Here is a 26,972-nt window from a genome sequence, read left to right on the forward strand (position 1 = left end):
ATTCACTGGTGGATGTGAGGTCCGCCAGTTATGCAAAACACCGTTTTTCTCAGTACCCAAACTGGCGGACCTCGCATTCAACAATTTTAACTGCACACACGGCCAATACAAGGAGCTGCAATGAAAATGATGGAGAAAACATTCATGCTTAGCAATCACAGTTTTTAGTCGTACAGAAGCTTAAATTAGAAATGGTGCTACCAGAACCTTGGTAAAATATAACTTTGACAATTCTCCGGTGTAAACAAAGAAATCAGTCGGCTACATGGTGGATTCTGCACAATTTTTGTGGAAAATGCAAGTGGAAAAAGTGTGTTTGTGTGCCACGATTATGAAGGCGGAAATCGAAATAACAAAAATGGTTCAAATGGCTCTAAGCACTATGGGACTTAACATCTGAGGTCATTAGTCCCCTAGAACTTAGAACTACTTAAACCTAACTAACCTAAGGACATCACACACATCCATGCCCGAGGCAGGATTCGAACCTGCGACCGTAGCTGTCGCGCGGTTCCACATTGTAGCGCCTAGAACCGCTCGACCACTCCGGCCGGCCTCGTAATAACAACAAGCAGAGTAGAAAGTAAATACATCTAACCAGTAACATATTGTAATACACTACCTATGAGGTATGGTTAAATAGAACCATTAATTTGCGCGCAGGACAATTGCAACACCCGAATTGCTGTTCTTATCGCGATGTAAAACTGAAGGTTGTATGTGTGCTACTCCAAGTGAAGATAGGTGAAAGTCCGAAACGCATACTGGCATGAATAAAAAAAAACATAAAAAAAGCGTTGGTTGCTGCACTTCTTAAAATAATATAATTCACAGCCACAGAGCTGAACAACCACTAAAAAGGATAAGCCACTGTTAAAAGCTGTTTAATCAAGTACGGGCAGTAGATAGGTTTTTGCGGAGTGGCATATTGCAAGCGCACCAGCAGAGGACGTCGTCGCCGTGTAGTCACCGGCCTCCGACTTAATGCTGAACGAAAATTGGCGAGGAGTTTATTAACACTGTTGTGTTGTGACGGAAGCAAGACTGGCTCCCTCCTCCCACCACATTTTATACTTTTTGTGCTTCTTGGCCCGGGTGGTTTCATCCCCCTCCGCATTTGACACCGCTGACCTTTGTACGGCGTCGGCACGGGCACAGCGATCGGTAGTGGGAGGACGGGATTGGCGCGTGCGAGCTCGGTGCCGAAGCGCGGGCGCGAGGGGTAAGGGCGGGGAGGGGGGAGGGAGCAGGGGGAGTTTGAAGGGGCGGGCGGAAGGTGGGGGCGGGAGACCGGCTAGCACCTTTGTGCCCCGCTCCAGCCTCGGTGCGCCGGATCGATGCTCGGCGCGGTTGCCAGGCGGGCCAGCCTGTCGCTCTGCCACGTTGGCAGCACTGCCCGGAGCGCGCCCGACGATGCGGGGGCGTCGGGGCGGAGGAGGAGACACACACCGATGGACGGCGCGGGGTGGAGAGGGGGGAGGGGGCGGGTAGGAAGATAGGGGGAGGGGTTGTGCCAGCGGCGCGGCGCGGCTCGGTGCAGCTCGGCCAGAACAAAGGCTGGCAGTGGCGCGCCAGGATGGCCCACGGCCCGCAGCCACAGACGGCGCCGACGCTGCTGCTGCTGCTGCGGCCGCCGCTGCTACAGCTGATCCTTCCAACAGGTACCGTGCCGGCTGGCCGCCAGCGCCTCGCGCCGACGCCACCGCTCGCTTCCACTCCCGCTGCCTACCTCTTACCGCCTTCCAAAGTCAGTCTTTCTCTCTCTCTCTCTCTCTCTCTCTCTCTCTCTCTCTCTCTCCCCTGCCGCAACATTTTTTTGTTCCACGGCTCAAGGTTATTTGCGATTCACAAGGGTTTCCCCCAGTGCTCAGTTCCCATAGCTTCACCACTCACCGCTACCACTGAATTGCGTGCTCTGTACCGCCACTGCCGGCTCGCCTATATCTAAGCTCTGAAGGTCACTATTACGTGTTAGGCACAGTGTACGTTTTATTGTACCATATTTTACAGTTTCCTCCCGTTCCTTCCACGAGTCGAGATTGGGGAGCAAGAATTACTGTAAACGTGCTTACGAGCAGGCTATCATTGGTCTGAACTTTATCCTCGCAGTCTCTACAGGAATAATGCATAGGAAACTAGAGTTCATTCGTAGTTTCTGTCCAGAAAGCCAATTCTTTGGTTTGAAAAACAAGTTTCGCGAAATATATTTTTCACGAGAGCAATCTTCCGTTACAGTATGTCGCTAAGTATACAAACTTGCGTCAGTTCGAGCTGCTCTTCTTTATATATCACTCAGTGAACACTCCTCTTAACGTAGTACACGAATTCCACATACTTGAACAGTATTCCAGTACAGGCTGTGCCATTTTTGCTGATCTCTCCCTATGTATTCTACAACTGAGCCGAATCCTTCTATTTACGTCACATCTAACTAAGCCTTTGTATTTGCACCATTTCATTTTCTTACGCTGTGGTAGAGCAAGGTGTCTGGTCTGACTAAAAGATAACGATTCTTGTTTAAATTAATTAGAGGTTGCTACGCGTTCTTTTACGATTCGTGGGGGTAAACAGTTTTACATCTCATTGTCCATTGAGAGCTAACTGCCGATTTTTGCACCACGCGGATACTTTCTCAAAGCCTTATTGGACACTACTTCCTTCTTGGTTTTGGCTGACCAACTCCCACCAAAGCAACGCTGTTACAAATTTAGCAGTTGTGTGCTGATTTCAATGTACTTTTATCTTAGAGGGTAGTCGCCCCCCACCCCTCGCCCATTTACATTATTGTCTGAAAGTATGGCGTCGGTGTAAACTCAAACGACGTTGCGTTCGTGAGAGTTTGAGAGCTATACTGATGGACTGTTCTCAAAGATATTTCTCCTGAAGATGGAGTTAAGACTTCGAAACAATTCATGAGTTAACAGATTCATGACATATCACAGAGTGATTTGTACCCTCAACAGTTGAACGTAACCACAGTTACGGCTTTTAGGAATGATTATATGTAAGATACTAGAGATACGTTTAATACAAACGTGGCTGCTTCGATTTCCTGTACGCTCTGCGACAGCATTCATGTCATTTATGATTCGCAGCTGGGAATTGGGCTAATGTAATTAACTCCAGCGCTAGGTTTTCTCATCGAAAAAGTTTTTACGTGACGGAAACAAGAACAGATCTAAGTAGAAAAACATGTACGTCGCCCGTTCGTGACATCAGCATCAGCAGATACTGTAGCGACCAACAGGTTACACCCAGCAGCAACAACTGGCCGTCTACCTGTTACAAATTTCAAAAATTGCTGTGCGGCTAATATCCAGCGGCAGTAACACGTCGCTTAGGCTACTGAGATACTTGACGCATTGCTGGCGGAGTCTGGAAGCGAATACTGTACGGAAAGCTGACCGCTAGGTGATGGCCAGGAAGCAGATGTTGGTCTCTTCTGCGACCCAGAGCAATTTCCGAACACTATCTTCTAGTCCTGATTATTTTTTCACTTACTTATTTCCAGAGATATGAGTATCGTACCATGAACAGATCATTATTTGCAGTTCTTGTGAAGCGCTTCTTCTCTATAAGGTGATTCCACGGGAGCTGCCGCAGTTCATCCTGCGTCAAAAACGAAACTTCGCAAAAATATACAGAACTTCAATTTCAGTTCGTAACCGAAACCATAATAAGTCTTCACCATAGCAACTGAAAAATGAGTTGTAATGTCGTCAGCGTCTTCGCAAGTGTGGCAGTCTGGTCGAAAGATACTTCATCCAACGGTAAATTTCGTAACTGTAACCTAAATGCACCTTTTGAATTTTTGTCACTCACACGCAGCACAATGTTATCACGAATCGTTTAACAAAAGGTTCATCTTTCTTGGCACTGGGAAGTATTTCGTGCTCATTCTTCAGTACCTTCTCTCGTGTTAAACATGCAACAGCATAGCTGTATCCCCCTTCTGATTCGCTTGCCATTTCCATTACTTGGGTGTCTTGGGTGTGCTGTGTTCAGAAATTTAGATCCCTTACGGAATCGATTTTCCTTTTCTTGCTGTTTCGTTACAATTACCCGCTGGTACTACAAACGCTAGAAATGATTATGCATTGCCTTAGATTCTGCGGTTGCTTACGTAAGAACATAGTATATTCAAATTCTGCAAACAGTTTTTTGGAATGTTTCACACGAGACTTTTAGACAACAGAAATTCTTAGGAATTTTAGGAGGAGAACTCGTGGGATTTACCAGAGACAGTTAATGTAAAGCTCTTTCTTCGCTTTTTTAAATAGTTTTTGCTGATCTTGTAATTTTCCGTTTGTGCCATAGGAGTTTGTTTCTCCCCCATGAGCCCTTTCCCACTGGTTTCAGATTTCCCAATAAATCAGGTCACTTTCTCACTGCTTCCCACGCCTGCATTAATTTTGGGTTAGTTGGCGTCATGTCGACGAAACAGATTTAGATATGTAACCTGCGAATCACTGTAACGTGCTGGCAAAGTGTACTTTCTTTTAAACTGTACCCTGCATTGCGAGTTATTTCCGCTCCATTCCTGGATACAGCTTGGGTAGAAGAACTACTCACAGGTCTCCGTGAGAGCTTTTGGCAGAATTTCGTTCAGTATAAATAAGGGCAAGCTATGTCGTCACTGGACATTTATGGATTTCTCACCAAATGGCCGTTCTTAAAACGGACTAAATAAATTTTCACGAGATAATGGGTATCTTTCTCCTACCACTACGTATTCTTCAGCAATCCTGCGATGTTTCGCAAACAGTGAAGCAGATCTCCTACCGTCGCGCAGTAGTATGTACACAATCGATTTTAACTACTGGTCAAACTCCTTTTGGACTAATTAACATGAAGATTTCGTTTTTATGGCAGTTATTTGTTGAACCATTGTACACACATATTTCAGCACTTTATGTTCTGTTACAAGCGGGTTTGTTCACTTTCGCGACGGCCTCGCTCCTACTTCCAGACTTATAGTAACAGAAGATCTCTCCTGCATAACAAGTGGGACTAACACTTCCACAAGAAAGATGTTGTGAAAAAAATGGCTTAGGAACAGCAGTGTAAAGCTTTGAGGGCGACCGCCATTTTTTCACAACAACCTTTCTTCCAGAAGTGCTAGTCCCACTTGTTAGGCAAGAGATCTTCTGTCCAGTTTGGAAGGTAGGAGAGGGGATCTGGCGAAAGTAAAGCTTCCCGTTTGGGCCCTGACTGGATAGCTGGGTCGGTAAGAGCATTAACCGCAAAACACAAGGCTCTGGTTTCGAGTTCTGCGCCGGCACACAGTTATAATCTGCGATCGAGTTTCAGAGCAGTAGTTCTTCACCCGTTTCCATATTTCTCTTGCAGTGTAAATACGACTCCAAAAGCAGCCTGTGACCACAGAAATACAGCGCCACAGCTCGCCCACAAAAGTCGTATATACAAATCGTCTAGTTCTTATTAATTTAAATAAACGCACCTGATGATGAAGCTATAATCACACGAAATGCTCAATAATTGTTATTGGTTACAGTTGGTTGTATTTCCGACTGAATCTTTTTCGATTTTGCTGCACTGACGAACGTTGCCAAAAACGCGAAACTGAACTGGAAATAGCAAACCGATGGAGCTAGCGCACTGGATTCGCACCCGACAGGATGGCGGTTCATCTCCGACGGGCCACAGACATTTAGGCTTTCCGTGGTTTCCCTAAATCGCTTAAGGAAAATTCCAGGATGGGCCCTCTGAAAAGGACATGGCCGGTCCCCTGCTGATCTTTCCCCAATCCGGGCTTCTATTGCGTCGCTAGTCATGGCCGTCGAAGCGATGCTGAACCCTAATCTTTCTTCTTCGCTGTAGGATGAGCAAGTGCTCATCTATATATGTTTACTCCGCAAGTCATTATGTAGAGCGCGGGATATTGTAGATTTTCTGTCCTGTGCCATTCGCATACTGCGTGACGGGACATTGGTGGGGGGGGGGGGGGGGGGGGAGACTAACATCCATGCCCCTAAGCAGTCGCACTTATCTTTTTCTCGTGATCGTTACGCGAGTACGATAATGGCAGCATAATTGTCGCACAGTGTTATTCGAATAAATGTTTTCTAAATTTACTCAAGAGCATACCGCGAAAACCACGTCGTCTTTATTCCAAGGTCCCCATTTAAGTTTCCTAAGCATTTCTGTTACACTCTGTCCCAACGTGGCTCTGAATACGTTCGACTTCTGTTACCGTGCCTACCAGATAATGAGTCCAACCGCTGGAGCACTAGAATAGGTCGCTCTAGCGCCTTGCGTGCTCTTTCCTTGAAGGCTGTACGACGTCTTTCCAGTAACGCTCCCAACAAATGTAGGAATCCCGTTCGCCTTCCCTAACACTGATTTTACGTCATCGTCGCCTTTCATATTGCTTCTTAGTGTTACTTCCACGCAGGATGTTCATCAGTGTTCAGCTGTCTAAGGCGCTGCAATCATGGACTGTGCGGCTGGTCCCGGCGGAGGTTCGAGTCCCTCCTTCGGGCATGGGTGTGTGTGTTTGTCCTTGTCCTTAGGATAATTTAGGTTAAGTAGTGTGTAAGCTTAGGGACTGATGACCTTAGCAGTTAAGTCCCATAAGATTTCACACACATTTGAACATTTTTTTCATCAGTGTTCTTGTAATCGAATACATCTACGTCTACATGACCATTCTGAAATTTACACTCAAGTGCCTGGCGTCTGGCAGAGGGTTCATCGAACAACGCTCACTTCATCTTCCGTTCGACTGTCGCGAAAAAGGAACACTTAAATATTTGCGTACGGCTCTGATTTGTCATATTTCATTATGATCATTATTTCTCCCTATGTATATGGGCGTAGACAGAATATTTTCGCATTCGGAGGAGGAAATTGGTGCTCGACATTTTGTGAAAAGTTCTCGCTGCAACGAAAAAAGCCCGTCTTTTAATAATTGTCACCTCAAACTCGCATTTCATATACGTGGTACTCTCTCCCCAATTTCTCAGTAGTACAAAACGAGCTGCCCTTCTTTGGATTTTAACGATGTCTTCTGTCAGTTGTATCTGGTAGCGATCCCATGCCGCACAGTAGTAGTCTGAGGACGGACGAGTGTATTGTAGACAGTCTCTTCAGTAGACCTGTTGCATCTTCTGCCAATAAAGCGCACTCTCTGGTTCGCCTTCCGCACAAAATTATCTGAGTGATCGTTTCAGTTTAAGGTGTTCGTAACGGCAGTGCTTAGCTTTCAGCTGAAATGATAGCCTTTAGATTCGTGCGATTTATCGTGTAACCTAAATTTATCGACTTCCTTTTAGTACTCATGTTGGTATCTCACACACTTCATTATTTAGGGTCAATTGTCGCTCTTCGCACCAGACAGACGTCTTCACCATATTGCAACTGGTTTTATCTTGTGATGGATTAACCAGACAGTTAATGACAGTATCATCTCCAAACAATCTAAGAGCGCTGCTAAGATTGTCCCCTAAATCATTTGTATAGATTCGGAACGCTACAGCGCCTGTAACACATTCTTGGGCTACACCAAATATCAGTTCTGTTTTACTCGATGACTTTCCGTCAGTTACTACGTAATGTGAACTTTCTCTAAAGGAGATAACGAGTCCAATCGCATAACAGAGACGATATTCGATAGGCATGTAATTTGATTGTAAGTCGCTTGTAAGGAACGGTATCAAAAACCTTCTGAAAATTTAGAAATACGGAATGAGTCTGAGGACCCCTGTCGATAAACTCATTACTTCACGACAATAAAAGAGCTGGTTACGTTGCATACGAGCAGTATTACCTAAATCCGTGCTGTGTGTCAAAAGATAGTTTTCTTCGAGGTAATTCATAATGTTCGGACACAGTATATGTTCCAAAATCGTATTGCAAATCGACGTCAGCGCTGTGGATATGTAACTCAGCGGATTACTCCTGCTTCATTTTTTGTGTGTTGGTGTGACCTGTGCAACTTTCCAGTCATCAGGTGCTGGTCTATCATCGATGATTGGTAAGTATGGAGCCTTTATGTCAACATACTCTGAAAGGAATCTAGTTGGTAAGCAGTCTGGACCGGAAGTCTTGCCTTCATTACGTGATTAGAGTTGCTTTGCTACTCCGAGGATATCTACTTCTAATCTGTTCTTGATTCAAATTTTGAAATATTTACTTCGTATTCTTTGGCGAAGAAATTTCGGAAATCTGTGTTTAGTAACTTCGCTTTCGTGGTAAAATCGTTGGTAGCATTACCATTGGGTTACTCTTATTACAGGCATTATCTCATATTTAACTTGATTTAAGGGAATCTGCCATTCTTTGCACCAAATGGACATGTCAAAATCTTTGTGCAATTCCACACAATTGTCCGACGATACTCTCCTGAACATAATCGTTAGCGATTAGAGTTGTAGTGCTGTTGGTACTATCTGATAAATTATGTATACGTATCATGTTTTGAAAACAGACTTTCTGTACGCTTCCTTGGGCCACACCAGATGTTACTTTCGACTCTGTGGAAAACTCGCCGTCCAGTACAACGTACTGGGCTCTGGTAGTGAAATATTGATCTAGCCCATCATTCCGAATGATCGTATCACGATTAGAAGTCGATTTGAATTTACGCGTGTGATTAGAGTACAGGGTTTGGCACATACTACAAGCAGAGCTAGCATAAATGAATCAATCGTTGTCAGAGTTCTATATTTCCCAAAGTAATACATGTACAGATACGCTTTATGTAGGTATAAAATCTAGTTTGCAGTGTGGCCGGAAATTGGCGTTACGAGCACATTGCCTTGACAAAATGGCGACAAAGCAGGAAAAGTGCTTTTGTGTGTTGAAATACGCGACATGTTTATCTGCTGCAAGAGTGGAGCGTGCATTCAGAAGGAATTGCGGAAAAGAACCGTCATGTAAAGTGAACATATAGATGAAGCCGTGGAAAGCGGGAGGGAACATTTCCCACGCTGTCCAAAAAAATCATCAACGGTCTGCGCAAGCCACGGACTTTGAATATCGCAGCAAATTCTGTGGAGTATCCTGCGACGGTCTTACATCTCAAACCGAACCGTCTGAAGTTCGTGTATCAATTACAACCGGGAGATTATGGTCTCCGCCTTCATTGAAATGAAATGATCGTACGGCATTGTTGGCAGGGAGACCCCATGCGGTGTGTTCGGCCGCCGAAATTGCAAGTCCTTTTGAGCTGACGCCACGTCGGCGACTTGCGCGTCAATGATGATGAAATGATGATGAAAGACACACAACACCCAGTCATCACGAGACAGAGAAAATCCCTGACCCCCGGGAATCGAACTCGGGACCCCGTGCGCGGGAAGCGAGAACGTTAACGCAAGACCACGAGCTGCGGACATCGTCTTCACTTTTGCGTCACAATGCAGGAAGCGCTTCAGGGCGAACATAACGACTCCCAAGCTGATATTCTACGACGAAGCAACCTTCCATTTATCTGGAAAGGTTAATCTCCGTAATGTAAGAGAATGTGGCATTGAACATCATGATGAAATCGTGGCGCAGCTTAATGTCACTGGCGAAGCTGTATAGTTAATGTTTTCTGCCCAACGTCACAGACGAAGCTGTAGGGTCCATCTTTTTCTCTGAGAAGGCTGTGACGGGTACCTCTTATCTTGATATGTTGCAATTGTAGGGGTTTCCACAACTTACGGCTAATTCCGAAAATTTCGCCTTCCAACGGCCGGTGTGACCGAGCGGTTCTAGGGGCTTCAGTCTGGAATCGCGCGACCGCTACGGTCGCAGGTTCGAATCCTGCCTCGGGTATGGATGTGTGTGATGTCCTTAGGTTAGTTAGGTTTAAGTAGTTCTAGGGAACTGATGACCTCAAATGTTAAGTCCCATCGTGCTCAGAGCCATTTGAACCATTTTTTTCCTACAAGACCCCTCGCTGGAGCATCTACGCTCTTCGCTAAGTAAACGACGAACTTCTGCATCGCTGAACTGGGCGTCGTGATGAAGATTATGACGCTCTCTTCCCCCGGTCACTCAGGTCTGACCTAACGCCTTGTGAACTTTTCCTTTTGGGATACATTAAGGACTGTGTTTACGTAAAAGCACAGCCAGGAACACGGGAGCAGTTCGGAGAACGCATCAGTGCTGTTGTGATGACCACTGACGCGATGTTGCAACAAGGTATGCGACGAGCTTGACTATGTCTTGGTCGGGTGTCACGTGACCAGAGCGACATACTAGAAGATTTTTCGAGTGCAAAATGCAAACTTTGCGAGTTTACAGTTCTATTCGTGTATCAATCATATTGTACCTGTAATAGTTTAGAAAATATACATGTCTGGAAACGAACGAATCATTTATAGTATTATACAGTACAAAGCACTATGAAGTGCATGGCAGAGAGTTCTTAGCACAGTCCAAATGTTGGCGTTTCTTTCCGTTCCAATGAATTATGGAGCTCGGGAAGAAGGATTAATTGCCTCTGTGTGTGCCGTAATTGATCTCATCTTCGAGGTCTCTTCGGGACCGAAAAGCAGGAGGCTGAAGAGTTTTACCGCTAGATTCGTAGGCGACGGCGCCGTCAGATCCGACACAGGTTTCGTGTCTCTCGCGCACAGCGCTTTGGCACCGACGTTTGTTTGGCGTCTGGCTTGCCGACCTATCAGGCTCGGACGCGCTCTTGTGGCTCTCTGTATACAGCCGTCGCCGCGCGCGACCTGCTGAGCTAAAACCATCTGCCGGCGGAGCTTCGCCAGCCGAAGCGCATTCGTACGTCTTCGGCGCGCTTTAACAGTGCGGCCGGCCCGACGCGACGCGTAAACTTCCGGCGGACCAGCGCGGCTCTTCATCAGGCCAGGCGAACAACGTTGCATATTCATTCGGCGCGGAGCCCTCGATAAGCCTCGAGACAATGGCCTTTCCTTCGGACGTGTAGTATGCACGGACGTCGACAGGATTTCCACCCGTTTTGTGACTGAATTTCGCACGGCGGGGAGCCGCTCTGAATTTCTGTTGCTAGAAAGCACACAGCACGCCGTTCCGCTTGCGCTAGATTTCGCGGTGCGGGTTGCGATCCTATCTTGTCGGCCGTTAGGCATTCGGTTTTATGTAGACAGATAACGCTGTGCAGTGCTCTCACGCGGCACTTTCCTACGTCAGCAGAGATCGTGGCGCGTGCCAGGATACGTACCGTGCTACCTAACGACCGACGCGCAGATCGTGAAAAACACAAGTATCACTTTCCTCTAGTTTCAAGAGCGTACTCAGAATCGGAGTTAGCGGTAAGGGAGAGAGGTTGGGGGGGGGGGGGGGTGCAACACACACATTAGTTCAAGTGGAAGGGTTCTTGGTGCACCTGCTACTTGTCGTTATCCATTACATACTCCACCTATCTTCAGAAGGGTACCAAACTGATATGTCTGTGTTATGGGTGGGACGCGTGTTCAGTTTACGAAGATAATTATTTTCTAGAGCCCGTATCTGAAAGGTGTAAGGAATACAAAGGGTGGTCCGAAACAGCCTGAAAAACTTGTAAGGGCGTTGCAGGGTAGGTTGTGCTGAGAAGTAACTGCTAAGCAAAAAAATTCGATATGCTGCGCCGTCTCCGAGTTAATTAGCATTCGCCGGCCGCTGTGGCCGACCGGTTCTAGGCGCTTCAGTCCGGAACCGCGCGACTGCTCCGATCGCAGGTTCGAATCCTGCCTCGGGCAGGGATGTGTGTGATGTCCTTAGGTTAGTTAGGTTTAAGTAGTTCTACGTTCTAGGGAACTGATGACCTCAGATGTTAAGTCCCATAGTGCTCAGACCCATTTGAACCATTTTTGAATTAGCATTCAAGTTACTCAGGCCGTCGCACGCTAAAATTCAAGTGGCCCAGCAGATACAATTGTCAGTTATTCTCATAGCGTAGATGGCTGCGCACGAAACCGTTTAGCCTTTTGATCGGATTCGATCCTTACTATCGTCCCATATCCTATTTTTGAATCCATCTCTGGTTCCATTTTAGGAAACAAAACCAACAACACGTTTGGCACACCCTCTCTGGCGGGCCGCTTGAAGGGCAACTGACTTGAAAGGTAGAAAGAATATATAGAGGTTCTATGTTAGGGGAACAAATTTGAGGACAATATTAAAAATGGTTCAAATGGTTCTGAGCACTATGGGACTTAACATCTGTGGTCATCAGTCCCCTAGAACTTAGAACTACTTAAACCTAACTAACCTAAGGCCATCACACACATCCATGCCCGAGGCAGGATTCGAACCTGCGACCGTAGCAGTCGCGCGGTTCCGGACTGAGGACAATATTATAAAAATGGAAGAGGAAATAAGTGAAGATGAGATGGGACATTTGATACTGCGAGAAGACTTTGATAGAGCATTCAAAGACTTAAGTGGGAGAAAGCACCGGAAGTAGACAAGATTCTCTCAGAATTATTGACGTCCTTAAGAGAGCCAAGTCACAACAAAATTATTTCACCTGGTGAGCAAGATGTAGGGAACAGGCGTAATACTTACAAGCAGTCGTTCTTCCCACGCACAATTCGTGAATGGAACAGGGAAGGGGGGATCAGATAGTGGTACAATAAGTACCCTCCGCCACACACCGTAAGGTGGCTCGCGGAGTATAGATGTAGATGTAGATGTACCTTCACACTCCAGTAAAAATGTAATAATATCATTCCAAAGAAGGTAGAAGTGTCAGTCAGTCAGTTTGGTAACTCATGGTTGCAAGCTATTGACACCAAGTATTTACAGAAGGATGCAAAAACCGGTAGAGATCGATCTTGGGGAACATCAGTTTGGGTTCTGGAAATGTAGGAACGTCAAATACCAATTTAAGTGTTAGAAAATCTTTTTCTGAAGGTATTTGTCTATAGTGTAGCTCTGTTTAGAGGTAACGTGGAAGACGCAATTCAGACAAGAAGCAGCGTAGAAGAATGCTGTAGAAGAATGCTAAGGATGGGTTGATCGAATAACAAATGACGAAACACTGAATCGAGTTGGAGAAAAAAGAAATTTATGACGCAACTTGAATTTAAAAAAAACTTAGGCATCAAGGAACTGTCAGTTTGCTAATAGAAGGATGGGGGTAAAAATGATGGGGAGAGGGAGAGGGAGAGACCGCAACTCGAATACAGTAAGCACGGCCAAATGGATGTAGGTTGCGGAATCTACGCAGAGAAGAGGCAGCTTGTACGGGATAGACTAGTACGCATCAAACCGCTGTTCAGACTGAAGACCAAAAAAGCAGCAGCAATAACGTCAACAGTGCCCCTTTGCCCCCAGTCTGCACTCGGCCACCGCCACCGCCACTGCCCTCCCTCTGGGTAGAAATGTTTCAAATGGCTCTGAGCACTATGGGACTTAACTTCTGAGGTCATCAGTCCCCTAGAACTTAGAACTACGTAAACCTAACTAACCTAAGGACGTCACACACATCCATGCCCGAGACAGGATTCGAACCTGCGACCGTAGCGGTCGCGCGGTTCCAGATAGTAGCGCCTAGAACCGCTCGACCACCCCGGCCGGCAGATGTTAAGTCCCATAGCGCTCAGAGGCATTTTTATTATGAGGGCGATGCGTTTCAAAAACAAGGCACTGCAGCCGATAGAATAATTGGAACTCCACAGCAGTTCTGTAGCCACAAACGCACTTCAGTATGGCGGTCGCGGATCAAAGATAGTAGGTACAGATTGCGTATCCTGGATTAAATTTCGAACCTATGACAGCATTCCGTGGTGATGCGCGCGTCAAACGAGCTCGATTAGTCTACGATCCTATCGGTGCTACCCGATAAAAACTCGGCTATGCGTCGCCTGTAGGTTTCATCGTAGATCAACAACAACAGCGACAACGAAAAGAAATACTATACTCTGTTTGTCATAATAATAACCTGATGTAAGCAAACACAAACGCGATGATTGGTCAGAAGCCGTAGCACACGTACACTGGTGGTGTTGGCCGGCCGAAGTGGCCGTGCGGTTAAAGGCACTGCAGTCTGGAACCGCAAGACCGCTACGGTCGCAGGTTCGAATCCTGCCTCGGGCATGGATGTTTGTGATGTCCTTAGGTTAGTTAGGTTTATCTAGTTCTAAGTTCTAGGGGACTAATGACCTCAGCAGTTGAGTCCCATAGTGCTCAGAGCCATTTGAACTGGTGGTGTTGGCTGGCTCTGAGCACTATGCGACTTAACTTCTGAGGTCATTAGTCGCCTAGAACTTAGAACTAATTAAACCTAACTAACCTAAGGACATCACACACATCCATTCCCCGAGGCAGGATTCGAACCTGCGACCGGAGCGGTCACGCGGTTCCAGACTGAAGCGCCTTTAACCGCACGGCCACACCGGCCGGCTACTGGTGGTGTTATGCTCTTGGAAGTAGTCCTACTTATGTATTAGATTTTTATTACTAAGTTACTTTAAATAAAATTTTGAGATATTTTAATGTATTAACAGCCATCAACGTTTTTCTTAATCACGCTTTAGCTACGTTGTTTTTACTTCGAAAATCGTGTACAGTCATGCTCTCTGTACTGTTGTGCTCTGATTGTCGCGCTGTAACACGCAGTATGAAAATGGCTGAGGCTGCTTCCTGCTACGTACTGAAACACGCGTGTGGAACACAGTTAAAAAGTGCTGAGAAATAGGTTGTTCTTAATATTTTTCATGTATTCACAGGAAAAAATCGGATTTGCAGTTTCTCGAGTGGCTGTATTTGATACAGTTGACGCATGAATTTGCATTGGATGTATAGATGGGCAGTTCTGCGCAGTTCGTGGGTTGCTGGTTCAAATCTCACTTTCATAATCATTTTTTATTTTTTTCGTTAAATTTGAAATACATACATTTCGTAATTGTAAAATTCAACGACATTTCTTATGCATAATGCACGTCTCCTTGTTTCTAATTACATATTGCACGCGAAATTCCTGTTTTCATTTAACATATAAATTCTTAATTGTCGATATTTTATGAAAGATTGTTAATATAGGTTCCTTAAATTAAAAAAACATAAATTAATTTGTAGGACAAAAATGAAAAACCCATCGTTCTTTATTTGGACTATGCCCATTGTTTTATATCACACATGTAGTCTCACACGAACCAGATAGACGAGTGTCATAGAAACATGAAAAACAATCGTTGTCACAGCATCGAGCACACCGTACAAAAGCATTTTTACATTTGCCATGTACCATTACAGTATGAACCCAACAGAAGTGATTTGGAGCCAAGTTAGGACATTTGTCGCGAAATAACAAGCCCGTTAAGCTGCCAGACGCACGGGAACTAACGCACGCAGCTTTTTCACGTGTCACTGCGGCCTACAGAACGGCACATAATAAAAGAGCAGGAGAAAATGCAGCACTTGGATAGCTTCATGGACTCTGTTGTTGATCGATTTGTTATCAAAGTAGCAGATGACGATTCCAGAACTGAAATGTATTTCTCGGTTTCGGATAAGGAAGGGGCCAAGAGATTACTAGACGACTGATTGTAATTAGTACCTTCAGTTGCTTCAGCATTCAGCAATAGGGTGAAATCCCTGCAGTATGATTTTGCATTACACATAGCTCCCTCAGATAAATTACCCTGTGTTTGTCAGGAATTTTCATTACTCTCGCTTGTAACTAGAATACTACTTTAGGTGAGAACGAGCATTTTATGCTTTCCTTCTAATCACGTAAGAGACGTGTGGTAGTGTTGGAGTTTTTCCAAATATAATTTCATTCACTTTAAAAATTACATGGCCTTCGAAGCTACATTGTTTCTCTGCTCTTCTCTTTCGAGTCTGAATTTCAACTGGTCACATCATTTCAGTTTAGTTGGACCAGCTGGCTGGCCAGTGATGTCCAAGTTAAAGGTCCCGGTAAAGCTGTTATCCCGCATTATCGATCAGTCTGTGTGCATGTAACACAGCATAAAACGTATCTTGTGATCGTACTTGACTGTACTGGACACAGCTTGGCTTCCGCTCCACGTGGAACGAATTCCAATGAGTCTCAAGCAAACGCGGGAGAGTACATGGTGTAATGTTTACATCAGATTTTTTTTTAAATGATGAACACATTGTAATGTTAAAACAGATCACGGTACTACAGGTATATTGTATATGCATTCGACACAGACTACGCCGGCCGGTGTAGCCGAGCGGTTCTAGGCGCTTCAGTCTGGAACTGCGCGACCGCTCTGGTCGCAGGTTCGAATCCTGCCTCGGGCAAGGATGTGTGTGGTGTCCTTAGGTTAGTTAGGTTTAAGTAGTTCTAAGTTCTAGGGGACTGATGACCTCATATGTTAAGTCCCATAGTGCTCAGAGCCATTAGAACCATTTTTTTGACACAGACTCCGTCGCTATGCCAATCCTGAGCGGTCCATTCGGCATGTTGTTGAGCCCATCTGTACCGCGCTGCATGGTGTCGTGGTTGCAAAGATGGACCTCGCCGTGGACGTCGGGAAAGAAGCTCATCATGCAGCCTATTACGCACAGTTTGAGTCGTAACACGACGCCCTTTGCCTGCACGAAAAGCATTTTGCAACATGGTGGCGTTGACGGTGTTCCCAAGAAGCCTCATTGTGAATCTCCATTTGGCCGGCTGGTCTAATCGTGCAGTTATCCAAATTTGTGGGGACTCAGACGTAAAAGCGGTCAGATGTTGGACCGCATGGGAATTCGAGGGCACGCATACCAGTCATCAACTACCACCGCCGTATTGTGCGCCAAGCACTTCTGCGCCTGCTTTCCGAGAACAAGAATTGGACTCTCTGCAATATTTTATGTCACGCAACACCACTGGTCGGAGGCTAGCATCAGCCGGACTAGGGACTAGACATCCTACACCTAGATTGCTGTTAACATCGCAAGACAAGCGGCTTCAACTGCAGTGGTGCTGTGACGAAACACGGGCTGCTGACGAATGATGACATACTGTGGCCAGAGACGAATTGCTGTTCTCCATTACCCAGGACGACTATGGTCGGTGATGTGGCGGCTACCTGGGGAGAGGTTCAAGTCTTCCAATCTTCGTAGGTCGCGACTGGTAGTGGTTGAGGGGATTCTCTGACGTCACAAGGGAACGTAACGGGTATCGTACGTGCTAAAGGGTTACCTTTCATAATATCGTAGTGCCATTTTTCAACAGGAGAATCCCCGCCCTTAAATGGAACGTGTCTCTGTGAACTGCTGCGTCATGTTGAGACACTCCCGTGGCCACCAACATCCCCACATCTGTTTGTGTCCCCGATAGAATGTGTGTGTGGGCCTAGTTCGGACGTCAACTCTGCCCCAATGACAGAGCCCAAGATATCAAGGAACAGTTACGGCACCTTGCTTCTCAACCGAATCTGTCCATACGTCCAGGACAGAGGGGGCGCAACGCCATAATGACAAGTGGGTTCATACTGCCAGGTTCTTTGTAAATTTGACTCGAATTTGAAGTCATTGCCAAAACATCATGTACCCTCTCATCCGCCGGCCGCAGTGGCCATGCGGTTCTAGGCGCTACAGTCTGGAACCGCGCGACCACTGCGGTCGCAGGTTCGAATCCTGCCTCGGGCATGGATGTGTGTGATGTCCTTAGGTTAGTTGGGTTTAAGTAGTTCTAAGTTCTAGGGGACTGATGACCAAAGAAGTTAAGTCCCATTTGAACCTCTCATCTCGTGAAGTTTCATTTATTTCTCCCTCCCCTTTTGCTTCACTTTTCTCGTCGGGTAGTGTAGTTACACCGTTTGTAACCGCTACATTCATTCTGAATTGCCGTGTACAGTAGATGTCGTCTGCGACCACACAGTGAGACTGCAAGGTTAATCTTTTGTCGCGGCCGCAGTCGCCGTAATTATTGAGGACCCAGTGAGGACACAGTGAGACTGCAAGGTTAATCTTTTGTCGCGGCCGCAGTCGCCGTAATTATTGAGGACCCATGTCGCGGACACTACGATCACAATATTTCGTCCGGGGAGCTCGACTGACAGCGGGTAGGTGAAACAGAAGCGCATGTCGCCTTCTGGCGCGACACGGCACCGCTATCGAGGCACATCGATCGGGCACAGGTTGCGCGGGCGGTTTTAATGACGCGAACACGGCGCAGACGGCAGAGTCCAACAGCCGGCGGGCCGGCGTCTTCATTACAAGCGAGTCCCGCGGCGAACTGCTCGCTCACGTCGCGTCGCCCCGGGATGTGTAAAGGGCGAGGAAGCGCAACTTGCCACCGGGTTAAGCCGCACAACGCACTAGCAGCTGCACCCCCCCCCCTCCCTCTCATTACTATACCTGCTTTCCCCATCGCCACCTCGTGCTGATGAAGACCGACGCCAACTCTATACTGTGTACGTCTAGAAGTGTATTACTATCGCTCCCGTAGGGGTCACGAAGACAAGGGTAGACTAATTACAGTACACACACAAACAATCAAGCAACGATTCTTCCAAAGCTTCACGCGCAACTGAATTGGGAACAACTCCTAGCGACGTTGTTGTTCCTGTTATTGTTGCGGTCTTCAGTCCGAAAATGCTTTGATGCAACTCATCGCACTCATCTATCCTGTGAAACCCTCTTCATTCCGGCATAACTATTGCATCCATTTTAACCTCCTTGTTACTGTCACACAGAATTTTTACAGCCCCTCCACCCACCTCCCCACATCTCTCCATTACGAAAATGACTATTTCTTCGTGCCTCAGCAAGTGTCCCACAACCAATCCCATCTTTTAGTCAATTGTGCCACAAACTTCAATTTTTTCTTTGTTCTATTCAGCACATCCTCATTGCTTATTCGATCTGCCCGTCTAATATTCAGTATTCTCCTGTAACGTCACATTTGAAAAACTTCTACTGTGTTCTTGTCAGAACTGCTTATTATCCACGTTTCTCTTCCCCACAAGGCTGCCTCCTAATATTTCAGTTTATATTCGATGCTAAGTTCTCTATTTCAGAAATTCTTTTCTCTACATATATACACTCCCTAATTCAGTCACAGACGTTCATTTTACTCGTTCACTGCTTTTAGTGTCTCACTTCCAAATTCCCTTAATATCGCGTCATTTAATTAAACTACAATCCGCTATGCTTGTTTTATTTTGCTTGACTTTTATCCTTTTGCCCTCTTTCCATGACACTGTCCATTCCGGTCAACTGCTCTTTCTAGTTCCGTGACGTCTCTGACAGAATTACAGTGTAATATACAAAACTACAAATTTAATTTCTCCTCTCTGTTTATCCCTTTAAGTAACACTAGTACATATATAAAACTGGTCTTATTATTTTATTTTCTACAAACAATCGATTTTTACTAGCAGTTATGCGTGCACAACCGTTTCTCTGATGAGTAAGAACACCATTTTTGTGTTACTGAGTCGGTAGCATGAGATATCAGCGAATAAGGGAGTAATAGTATAAATACACACACATCAAAAAAAGTTTATCTGCCCGGTGCCCAGAACTCCTGAAGATTGACTGTGGATACTGTATCACACACAGTGCCTTTGACTATTCAGAGATGGCACTAAACCCGCCGAAAGATGATCACACACAGTGCCTTTGACTATTCAGAGATGGCACTAAACCCGCCGAAAGATGTAAACAACCGTGCGTGAGCAGCGCCTATTAGACGGAGGGGGTCCGACAGCCGATCAGTTCCAGTCATTCCACCAGGAAGTAAGTACACGGCTCGTGTTGTCTGTAGTTCAACCATGCCTAGACGGTCAATACCGCGGTTCGATCGCATCCGCATTGTTACTTTGTTCCAGGAAGGGCGCTCAACGAGGGAAATGTCCAGGCGTCTCGGAGTGAACCTAAGCGGTGTTGTTCGGACATGGAGGAGACACAGAGAGACAGAAATTGTCGATGAGATGCCTCGCTTAGGCCGCCCAAGGGCTACTACTGCAGTGGATGACCGCTACCTACGGATTATGGCTCGAAGGAACCCTCACAGCAAGGCCACCATGTTGAAAAATGCTTTTCGTGTTACGGCTCAAACTGTGCGCAATAGGCTGCATGATGTGCAGCTTCTTTCCCGACGTCCATGGCGAAGTCCATCTTTGCTATGGGAAAAAACTCAAGTTCACAGGTGATTTGCTCGATTTAAAAATGGCGACATATCGATTTTTGACAAGCCATGTTCTGGACGTCCATCAACTTTCCGAGTCGTCGAAAATATTGGAAAACATCTAGAGCTTGTGCTCACAGACCATCGACAGACAACTGATCAACGGTCAGAGGTTAGTGGGTTATACTGGAAGTTCGTCGAATTTTAACGGAAGATTTGGGAATGAAAGGTGTTGATGCCAAGTTTGTTCCTCAGGTTCTGACTGACAATCAAAAGGAACGTCGAGTTGAAACGTGTCGTGCGTTCAAACAACATCGTAAAACTGATACAGATTTTCTGTCAAAGGGCTTTACTAGTCTTGAGTCATGGTACAATGGTTAGCACCTGGAAACAAAACTACAGTGAAGCAAATGGAAGACGTCATCGTAACCCAGTCCAAAAAAATGTCAAGTCACATCAAACAGCTAAACAATGCTGATTTGCTTTATTATGCTAAGAGTGTAGTTCATTCAGCGTTTGTTCCCCCATGTCAGACCATCAATCAAAGCGTTTATTTCTAAGTTTTAAAAAGATTGCAAAACAGTGTTCGCCAGAAAAGACCCGATTTGTGGCACACGGAAGACTGGTTTTTCCACGATAACGTACCTGCATACACATCCATACCCATTAGACAGTTTTTGCCTAAAATGGCTTGCTTCCGTTGGCCCACTTACCTTACTTGTCTGACTTGGCTCCGTGCGGCTTTTTCTTGTTTCCACATATGGAAAGGCCCATGAAAGGACACCGATTTGACAACAATGAAGAAGTCAAGAACAAAATAATAAGGGAGGAGCTGTCAGCCATTTCTGAAGATGACTACAAAATATGTTTCGAACAGTGGAAACACTGGCGGGGCAAATGCATTAGTTGTAATGGAGAGTATTTTGAAGGGGATAAGGTTGTTCTGTAAACAATTTGAAAATATACTTTTAAAAAATCATACCGGTTTTTTATTGGGTACCCGCCTCGTAAGAGCTCATACGGAAGTTTATTCATAGTCGTTCGTCCCACGCACCATTCACCAGTCGAGTAGAGAAAGAGGGAAAGGGGGGATGTGTACCAGAGGTACACTCCGCCACACGCCGTAAAGTGGCTTGCGGAGTAAATGTATAGATGTAGATGCAGGTAACAACATTTAACGTTTCGACCTTTGCGTAAGTACAGTGATTCGAAAGACGAATTATGCTTCGGGAATGCTGGAAGCCATGGACAAAGAAACATTTCCTGCGCGTCTGGATGATACTGATAAGGCAACGTTCCGTATTTGGGCATCGTTAACAGGCACATCATTCGAATTGAGGTATCGAAAACCCTACTTGTGCAGTTGGATGTCAGCATGACTCAACGAAAGTTAATGTGTGTTTGCTCAATGTCAGCACACGCAATAGTAAGAGTCACGTAATTTCACTGAGTTATGCGTTCTTACAAACGTTTGCCAGGACATGCTTGAGCATGGACTGATGCTACAGTTTCGTACGGATTCCACGCAATAAATCTTTGAGCAACATGCGCAGATGCAAACAGCAAAAGCACTGTACTAACACCTGAGATAAATGTTATGTACAAAAAAATATTTTATACATCTCATTTTTGGTTTCATAAAATATATAGTCGATATATTAGTGAAATGAGGATGCAGGATATTAAGGATTTTTAGGCAACAGACGGATTAATGGGTACATAAGTTTGAGATCAAACGAGGAACTGTATAAAAGGTAGAATCAGTAACATATCGACGAAAAAAGAATAGTTTGTTGAGTGGGCACGTCTTAAGAAAGTTCGATGATCGTCTAACAAAGAAAATCTGATATATCGTAAGCCCAAAGGCAAAAAGATTGGGATGGTTCTATGAATGTGATAAAGATCTAAAAGAAAGTGGTATCCCAGAGGACAAAATCATGGATATGAGAGTATTTAGAGAAACAGTGAAGAACAAGCGAAATTTCAAGCAGGCAGAAGAACTGAAACGAAGCAGGGGCCTGTGTCAGAAGGCACTGAGTGATGAGCTCAAGATATACTGACGAACAGAAGCCAGACGGACAAGAGCTAAAAATTGGAAATGACATTCACACTAACTCGTAGCCCATAGTGGCTCACTTCGAACATAAAGAAAAAATACTAGGTATATGTGGCATGATAAATGTAGCGGTGACGGCCAATTATATTGGAGGGGAGACAGTGAAATACTGTGACCACCTCCGCATTCGCCATAACGAACGCTGGGTCCACAGCTGCTACGCAAAACTGAGCAGCAAATTGTATGCTCTTGTCAAGATTTACGAGATGATCGGTGGTCGATGGAAAGCGTAATTCATTGAGAGACACGTGGAATATTTGATGCAGATGAGTGAACGACATATTATAGAACACTTCCTTAAACAGGTACGATTGTCCAGTAAATTGTAACACGTGAAGTACTAAAGCAGTGGTGTATTTCTCGTTAAAGTAAGTCACGGGTGAAATGTGAGCTGAATCGGGTGGGGACTTAATAGAAAAGGTTACATTTGAAATGCGAGGGGCGTTCAGTAAGTAATGCAACAGTTATTTCTGAAAACAGTCGGCCTTATTTAGGATTCCAGTAGGCCATGTTATTCCCCCCTCTTTTGGCGACAAAACCCTAGTTTTCAACATAATCTCCGTTCAGTGCGAAGGGCTAACGCCACCTTACTGGGAGAGCCTGTATGTCCGCATGGTACCACTCAAGTGGTCGACGCCGGAGTCACCGTGTTGCTGTATAAAACAACCTGCACATCATCCACGTACTGCTTCCTGTGGAGTGCATCATTCATTGGACCAAACAGATGGGTGGATGAGAGAGAACAGTCCAATGAAGTTTTGTGAACGCCTCTTACGTGCAGAAACTTGCGTGTAACGCGCAAGCAATTTCGCACAAATTGTCCTTCGTTGCTCTTTGCGTCTTCCGTTAGTCGGCGAAGAACCTAGCGGCACACACTTTTGAGTACCCCATCTGGTGGACGAGACTGTCAGCGCTACCAACAGAGACGTCCAGTTGTGCAGCGCGGTGTCCGACTATGATCCCTCGAACAGCTCGAATGAGACTGTCCGCACGTCCCAACATTGCAGGAGTCACAGCTGCGTGCGGCGGGCTGGCACGCGGGAGATATCGGACGGATTTGCGCGACCTTAGCGCATTGATGACAGACGACGCGCCCAACGACTCACCGTGCTTTTGTCCACGGCCAGGACTCAGTAGATGAGCCGTGCGTGGCTCGTGTTCCCGCCATCATGCATTTTACACCCTGCTTTTGACGTACTTCCACCTCACTACGTTAATTTAAATTACTACTGTCACTGATTTGCTGCTTTGCCTGTCCGTGAGCGGCGTTAGCAGCGCGTATCGATATATCCCCTCTCGTAGTATCTTTGCTCGCCTGCTATTACTTCCCGGTCGTTGTCTGTAGTAAGCCAGTTCGGGTCGAGAGTTCGGGTCTGCCAGTCAGTTGCAACGCGTCTGGAGCGCAGTCCGGGCCAGCCAGTCGCGGAGTTGTAATGCGGCACTAGTGCAGTCGGGTTGGAGCAGCAGTGAGGTCTGCCTCGACATGGCTCGCCAGCCATTGCCGCTACGCATCACTTGAGCCGGCCAACGGTCTTGGTGGATCGTTGGTCGGTCGTCCTACCGGACGACGCGTTTTGGCTCACCAATCGTTCATGAGTCGGCTGTGTGTGTGTGTGTGTGTGTGTGTGTGTGATTTTGATTGACAATTTGTTTTAAATCTTGTCTACGTACTGCCTCTGAGAGGTCGGTCGTCTTATCGGGCGACGTTTAAATGAAACATATCGCGTAGAGAAACAAAGCACACACACACGCGCACACACACACCGACTCCCGATATGTCTTCGTGCGTGCTTAGTGACTGTTGGGTATCGTTCAGGTCTTCGTGAAAGTGTTTGACAGGTTCTGTGCGTAGTTTGTGTGATTTTGATTGACAATTTGTTTTAAATCTTGTCTACGTACTGCCTCTGAGAGGTCGGTCGTCTCATCGGGCGACGTGTAACAGGTTCTCCGAGCGCTTCTGGGCCCCTTCAATTACCATCTTGTGGAACTTGGGTCGGTCCTTTCCTGGTGCAGCGATGTCGTTTAGCCAGTGGGCGTGTTTCCTCTGCATGGTTGGGTCCGAGCCAGTATTTCCGCCGTCGTATGTCTGGAAGTGTGTCGGAGACGCACCAGCACTGCAGTCGCGACGGAGCAGCAGTCCCGGACGGATCAGCAGGCAGTCGGTCGGTTGCTGCGGACCAGGAAAGTTACCTCCGCGCGGTGCAGTCGGCTGGGTCCGCTGACGGTGTCTGTGTAGTGTCGGAGCGTGTATGGAGCTGTCCGATCGCTACGAGCTACGCGGTTCACCGACCCAGAACGTCAAAGTTGAGTAGTGGTTTCAACTCCATTCATGTTGTGTGGTTCATTTCGGTGGTTCGCTGTTGGCGAAGTTACTTACAATTTTGAGTGAACCTAACCGATCTCTTATTTGGCCCTTTCCACAATCCTAATCACCTGCTCTGCCCTGTGAGTTTAGCGGGCGTTCCAGTAGACATTATGCAGGCTCCTATGCTCTTGTATTCCGCCAAAAGGAGGTCGACGACAGCTCTCCGCTTGGAACACACCTCCGTTCAGACGCCATTTTCAAGGCTACGTTTAGCGACCTATCGGAAACTCATGAAACTGTAGGGACTATTCGACCATGTCTCACAACAAACTCCGCATTTTTTCCAACCGAAATTGCCCGATAGAGAAAGTGGTGCATTGCTTATTGAGCGCCCCTCGTACTATCGTATACTTTCACCTACGTCAGTTTTCGCTATTTGTTATGATACACCTTGTGTAATGTCGCAGTTTGGTTTTCCCCGAGTGTTCTTGAGCCCAGCCGCAATTAGTAAGTATTGTCTAGCTAAAAGGTCGCAATTACAATATTTAATAATGTCCTGCCACGCTAGTGACGGTTTACAGTTCCGAAACGTGTATGTAAAAAGGTATGTAGAAGTAGTATGTTTCGTTTTCACCAAAACGAGAGGCGGCCATGATTACAGCTATATCACATATCAGAATAAAAAACAGTTGCGGATAACCAGGAGAGCGGAATGTTGTAGTTTTTCAGTAGCAATTAGGCCTTGAGCATATTCGCAGTTTGATTCATACATTTCGTAAATGATACATATCGCGTAGAGAAACAAAGCACAAAAGAGCGTATCTCATTAAATATGTTACAAAAGGCAGTCTGAGGCAGCAGAGCCATATGATAGCTGTGCTCAGGATAGAAGGTGTGTGTGACCAAATACCTACCGCTCTTGTTTCCAGAATGAGATTTTCACTCTGCATCGGAGTGTGCGCTGATATGAATGATATAGGAGACGAGGTACTTGCAGAAGTAAAGCTGTGAGGACGGGGCGTGAGTCGAGCTTGGGTAGCTCAGATGGTAGAGCACTCGCCCGCGAAAGGCAAAGGTCCCGAGTTCGAGTCTCGGTGCGGCACACAGTTTTAATCTGCCAGGAAGTTTCTTACTGCTCTTGTTGGTTGCTGCTATGGTAGTTGTCCTGCAAACAACTCGCTATCAGTCATTTTGTTATTGTGATACGTACGTAATGGCAGTGATAAAGTTGTTAATCTGCAAGCCAAAATTAAAAGGCAGAAGAGACGAGTGTTACACTGTACGTGAACGTTAAAGTGAACTTGAACACGGCGTGTGTGGCGTTGCTTTGTAGGCAAGCGTGGCGGTGATTTGTGAGGACAGGCGTTGCGCAACGTCCTTGCACCGCGCCGGCTCGTCGCATCGCTCTGCTGCCTGCCCTCCCCCCCCCCCCTCCCGTTTCCCCCACCCCTCTATGCAGCAGGAGCATATTTTGCTGCGGGTGGCGTGCCTTGAGGCGCAGCCGCCTATCTGTGCTGTGTATCGAGCAGCGTCTGCACCTACCGCCTCAAGACGGCTGGCCCAACACACAGCGCATCTCCGTGTACCGCATGTAGTCGTCACATTCAGCTCTTCCAGACGCTCTCAGGTTTCCCGTTCACGTCAGTGGTGAACCGCAAAACACTACCTGACGTCCACCCGCGTTTCCCGCGTGTAGCATCCGCATATGTGGTCTAGTGGTGGGGCATTCCTGGCTACTGATGTGGTAAGACGGGATGGAGGTACAGACTAGCGGCCTATAGACGTCGAGGTCATTAGGGCAGGAGTATTAGCTCGGGTTTGAGAAAGGGGTGTAGGATAAATCGGCCGTTGGCTTGTTAAAGGGGTTAGTCCAGCAGTGTCCTGCAGAGATCTGGAGAATCATACATAACATCGGGGTGACAAGGCAGATTCAAGCATACAAATGTTTTTCTCAGCGCACCAAAGCACACGACACTTGGATGCAAATCGAGCGAGGTGGCGCAGTGGTTAACACACTGGACTCGCATTCGGGAGGACGACGGTTCAATCCAGCGTCCGGTGTGATGACCTTAACCCACAGGAAAAAAATTATCAAAATCTGAACTGTGAAGTCATCCAAAATTCTAGTTGGAAAACCACATTCTTTGCTATACTTCTCAATTGATCACGATCCCATTTTGTTTATGAACTGAAAACTCTAATATTCACGAGAAACTGCTCTGAAATTAACCTGAACCGACAAAATTGTGTATATATTCTCTGAAACTTCAAAGGAATTAGAAAAAGTGACAAAATTTCGTGAATCACACACAATACTGTTAACAATCGCATGAACACTGTGGGTTTCATCATACATCTACCCATTTTTGAGCATAACCAGTGTCTCTTAATACTACGACTCGTAGCAATACAATATCAAAAAACTTTTATTACTGGGTAAAGAGTCACTACGTGATTTGACAGCTGACATTTATAATTCCCACTCACGTCATGAAAAGCACCAATACGGGAATAGCAGCTTTTACATTATTGGT

The 26,972-nt window shown here is 46.1% G+C and overlaps 1 protein-coding gene across 1 annotated transcript in view; it reads left to right on the forward strand.

Annotated features, from left to right (window-relative positions):
* The first annotated feature begins 1,559 nt into the window (after nucleotides 1-1,559).
* Nucleotides 1,560-26,972, forward strand: part of LOC126264017 (kinase D-interacting substrate of 220 kDa) — a 403,196-nt gene continuing 377,783 nt past the window's right edge. Inside the window, exon 1 of the mRNA XM_049960964.1 lies at nucleotides 1,560-1,661. The gene's annotated coding sequence lies outside the window, so the exon portion shown is untranslated. The remainder of the gene's footprint in view (nucleotides 1,662-26,972) is intronic.

The sequence above is a fragment of the Schistocerca nitens genome, chromosome 1 (genome assembly GCF_023898315.1).
Source record: "Schistocerca nitens isolate TAMUIC-IGC-003100 chromosome 1, iqSchNite1.1, whole genome shotgun sequence".
Taxonomy (NCBI): domain Eukaryota; kingdom Metazoa; phylum Arthropoda; class Insecta; order Orthoptera; family Acrididae; genus Schistocerca; species Schistocerca nitens.